The sequence below is a fragment of the Merops nubicus genome, unplaced genomic scaffold (assembly GCF_000691845.1).
Source record: "Merops nubicus isolate BGI_N331 unplaced genomic scaffold, ASM69184v1 scaffold9282, whole genome shotgun sequence".
NCBI lineage: Eukaryota > Metazoa > Chordata > Aves > Coraciiformes > Meropidae > Merops > Merops nubicus.
Window position 1 is genome coordinate 1 of NW_008592833.1, and position 5,119 is coordinate 5,119.

The window sequence follows — 5,119 nt, forward strand, 5'->3', positions numbered from 1 at the left end:
GAGGGCGGCTATTAGCATTAACCTGCCTTTATCCTTTGAAGCAAATGAGGGTCAGAGTGACCTTTCTTCTACTACATGTCTGTATGTGAATAGCTGACTTGACTGTCTTGCATTAAATTGCGCTAATGAATTTTTAATATTTTTTTACAGTATCACTAGTTGCAGCAAAATGTAATTGTGATACATGCAGAAATTGCTATTCTAGTCATGAATGAGTCAGAAATCTTCCATGGCTCCCCATCATCAACAAAGAGGAAGAGAGAGAGATTTTCATAGTGATTGCACTTATTTTTCTGGACTTGTAGTGCATTTATTTTGGACTCTCCATTGAAAACCATATTTGAAATGAACAAAAATAGCGTTTGGTTCGATGCCACCAGGACTGTGAAGGCATGCATTTAATCTTTGTTCTAACACGGATATTGTGGGCTTAAGGTGGTAGAAATCTAATTCCTGGGGTTTAAGTAAGTAATATAAAGGAGAAGAAAACTCTTGTTTACATCCCTTCCTGTACATTGGTATAGTAGATGTTAAGTGTACAGTATCCCTACACCTTCAGCCTGCTTCCTTCCTGGCAGTTGTTCACTTCATCACAGAGAGAGACTTCCCTTGGTAAGAGCTGAAAGTTTGAGCCACTAATCCCTCTTCAATATTCTTCCTCCTTTGCCGTACTAAATATTCCCACTTGACTAGATTTACCTGCCAAATCTTGATTTCATACAATTCGCTATTTGTTGTTTTAAAAAGAATTACTTTTTTTTTTTTTTTAAATAGTATTTTATTATTGCTGCTTTCTTCTATGATCATATCAAGCTGTATTGAGTTGCTTGTTTTTCCTGTGTTCTAAAATGTAGAAGCCTGATGTTTGGAGGTGAATCCTCTTTTATTTCTAGGCCTTCACTGAACTCTGTTACCTTGCCCTTTTAATCAGCATGTGCTGGGGGTCATCATGCTGGTGAAAAAGGAGTGATTTATGTTGGGAAATAACTTTTCTGCTAAAATCAAACTGATTAGTTTGTTGACAGAAGTCATCTAATCTTTTTCTGTGCTTGGATTTAATTTGACAATCTAGTAAACATCTCATTTTTAAATCTGTTATTAAAATTCCTGGTGTCATTTCACTGGTAATGAGAGGCTGTGTAATTATACTTATGGCTTAATGGAAATGCAAAGCCCTCTGATCGGAACGGAAAGGTGAGCAAGCTGGTAAGAGGATGTGATCCTTAACCCTTGCCAAAGTGGCTGACTGAGCACCTGCCAGGTGCTTATGGTGGCAGCTACATGAAACAGGGGACAGGAAGCTATGGGAGAGCTTCCCAGTGTCCAGAGGTTCTGAGACATCACTGTGCACCCACTGATCAGCTTGGGTTACTGGGTATCACAGTAGGATGCTAGGTGCCTGGCTCTCAATTTAGAGGTTTGGAAAGAAGGGGTAATATAAAGTTTTAATTTCAGGTGAAGGAGAGTTGGATACTGAGGTGCTGGGGTTTAAATCCCCAGCCCTGAATGAGGGCTGACATATGGATGGTGCCCACAGCCAGGACCCCCCACAGCCAGGACCCTCCTGATTGGTTTTCACCGAAGGTCTGGCCAGCCTTGGGTGGGAACTGATGAGGACATCAGTACCAGGTGCCCTCACCCTCCACATTAACTTGGAGGCAGGGCAAGAAGCCACCTCTGTAAGAACTGACTCTGCTTACACAGTGGATGTGCTCTGTGAGGATTCTGGTTATTAAAAGGGCTCTCCAACTCTTCATGGCAAGTGGAGTTCCTGGGATGTTAGGGCAAGACCATGAGTCTCTCTCTGAGAAGCTACTGTGTAATTGGATTCATCATCTGGCTGATTCCATCTCTCATGGCATAGTTCCTTGGTCAGCTCACTCCCTTCTTCACACAATATGTGGTGGCTGAGAGCATTGACTTGTTTCTCCCTCTGGTTATCTGGCACTTTGGATCTCTGGTGTGTGATGTGGTAGCGGAGGGAGGAGTATGGCTGCTGGTCTTCCCACTAATGATAATATCATACTATATCAGGCAGCTGGTCAGCAGAAGAGCTACTGAGTTCTGTGATAAGGCATAACTGAGATCTCCCCCTTCCGCGAGCCAGGACCAAGCTTTCTTTGGATAGTTTAAAAAGGGCTGCCAAAGTACTTCAGTGGGAGCTTGTGGATGCAGCCTGCTTGAAAAGCAGGCTCTTTTATGGAGGGCAGATGTTCAGAGACAGAAAAGCTTAGTGCTCTGTAGAAATTTGAGTCAGAAAGGCTTTACCCTACCCTGAGAGTCACTTGTGCTTCATAGCAACCCAAAAGGGCAGCCAGAGGTGTTGTACACCATGGGGTGCTGCTAAAAGTGCATTGCAAAACCTTGTGTGCCATCCAGCCAGTTATAGCAGGCTGCATGGCAGCTGCATCACAAGTAGTGATGTTAAACTTGGGGCTGCAGCCTGAATGTGCCACTGGAGCTGCAACGTTTCCTTCTTAATGAGTTTTTCCCAACAGAGCATCCCTCTGGGTGCAAGTTCTTTACCTCCTCTGCAACGTCTCTTTCTGCTCTTAAGCAGTTGCCCGGCTAAGCTTTAGTGGCTTCTTTATTTTGGCCACAGCCAGAGTTACATCTGTATACAACTGCAGGCTTATGTGCTATATATCTCTCGGGTACTTGGGGAACTGCTCAGTCAGATCCAGTGCACATTAAACTGGTCAGCAGTGCTGTAGCCTTTACCTCTTTGGGGCTTCTTCACTCTTCTGCACTTTACAGCAGAGAACACTACCAGAAAACCTGTGTCCCTCCTTCCTGAAAGAGTTCTCCCCATTGTAAGTGTTATAGTCCAAAGACACTGTGTGAGCCAGCACAGGCAGGATGCGAGAGCAACTACAAATCATGGATGAAATGAAAATAAAATTATTTTTGTTATCTTACCAACTGCGGGGGATCCCAGAGCAGCACTCAGAGGCACACAGGTGGGGATGCGGGAGCTGTGGAGCTCAGCCCACACTACAGGATTGCCAGACCTTCTGTTTTCACCTGTATTTCAGAGGTTTGAGTGTAATTTACCACTCTGCTTTGATCTTTCCCACAGCAGGGCAGGAATCTGAAGCATGTTTCATAGGGTGCCTCTAAGTCTCACAGCCCTATGTTGTTTGAGTACAGATATTTGTCCTTTGCACAAGGCTAAATGATAATTAGTTTCATCTATGTTTTTTGGCACCAGAGCTGCTTGAGTGTGTTTACAGTCCTCCTCACCAATCTTCTGACACAGACATGATTAACATTCATGCTTAGAGGTAATGTTTTAATGGGCATGTATTTTGTCCTGTTCACTAGATGAGAAAAGAGGAAGAGAAATTTCTCAGATCAGGCTTTCTGGTCTCTGTAAATGTAATGCATCTGGAAACTGGGGTTTATGTCCTAAGTAATTTCCATGTCCCAGACCCTGTATGAGTCTTTAAGACTGTTCTGAAACCTAAATTATAGGTCGGTGTGAAAGGAATAGTTTCTCAAGTCTGCGATGTATATTGGTTTAGGATATTAAACATGTAACACCCCTTTATACTCTGTCCTTCCTACCTCACAAGTCTTTCTTGCATGTGCCAAGTATTTAAATTTCTTACATACTGTACCATACACTACAGCTGCTTAAAATACACTTCTGAATTCCTTTGATAAAGCAGATTAATTTTGTACTTTTTTTTTTTTTTAAAGTTAGCATTTGGCAGTGTTTCTCATCACTTCTCTGCTGGAACTTCCATTTTCTACTTCCCTGAAAGTCTCTTCCTGTTCAGACACTATATATAATGTTGATTATTTTTTATTTGGCCAAATGTAGTAATGCTTTTCTTCACTGTTTTTTTATGAGGCAATATACTGTTGAATTTTTTTTAAAAAATACGTTTATAGAACTGCCTCTGTTAGTTTAAAACCATTACCCCTTGTTCTGTCACAACAGGCCTTGATAAACAGACTGTCCCCATCTTTCTTATAGGCCCGCTTTAAATACTGAAAGTCTGCAATAAGGTTTCCCTGGAGCCTTCTCTTCTCAAGGCTGAACAACCCCCAAGACTCTTGCCTTTCTTCATAGCAGAGGTGTTCCAGCCCTTTGATCATTTCTTTTGGTCCTCCTCTGGACCTGCTCCAACAGGTTCATGTCCTTCTTGTGCTGAGGACACCAGGGCTGGAGACAGTACTCCAGGTGAGGTCTCACCAGAATGGAGATAGAGAATCACCAACCTCAACCTGCTGGTCATGCCTCTTTTGATGCAGCCCAGGGTACACTTGGTGTTCTGGGCTGCAGGCGCATATTGTTGGCTCAGGTCCAGATTTTCATCCATCAGGACCCCAAGTCCTCCTCCACAGGGGTGCTTTCAACCCCATCATCTCCCAGCCTGAATTGATACCAAGGATTGCGGTGACCCAGGTGCAGAACCTTGCACTTGGCCTTACTGAACTTCGTGAGGTTTGCACACTTCTGTGCATGACAGGATCGAAGGTAAGACAGAGGGAAGAGTGTAATTTCTTAACTATGAGAAAAGAAACATTTTCTTAAATTATAATCTCGTAAATTTAAATTTTACCTTTTTCTCAGACTGAGGGTGACACCCAGTGGCCGATTAAATTATCACTGTTTCCTGAAAATTGTGGCTCACGCGGAATACGTACAAGGCATTTTGCCTCGGGAAAACTGAGATAGACAACTCCATCAGCCCAGGCAACGCGGGAGCCTGCTGCAGGGGCGTGCGGGCGCTCCTGGAGAAGACAAGTCAGGACAAGCCCTTCCTCGCGGCCGCTCCTGCGCTGGGGCAGTGGCTGTCACCCTGTCCCCCAAGCCACTGGTCCCTCCAGCCCGATGGGTTGGCTAACACAGGAGCCTTATGGATCAGCAGGGTGATGTGAGCGCTGGCTCTTGCTTTATCATGGGCAATCCTTATTTTCAACCAGGATCCCAGGAAAGACAAGCTGATAATTTTCTCATGTTCTGTTTGCTGTTTGTAGGGGCTTTATTTTTTGTGTCTAATTTCTTCTGTACATCACCACAGCACAGTGTAGGTGCTTAGCGGGCTGATCTGCTGGAGCCCAGGCAGCAGCACACTGAACATCCTGATGCAACTACCTCAGAAGGAAT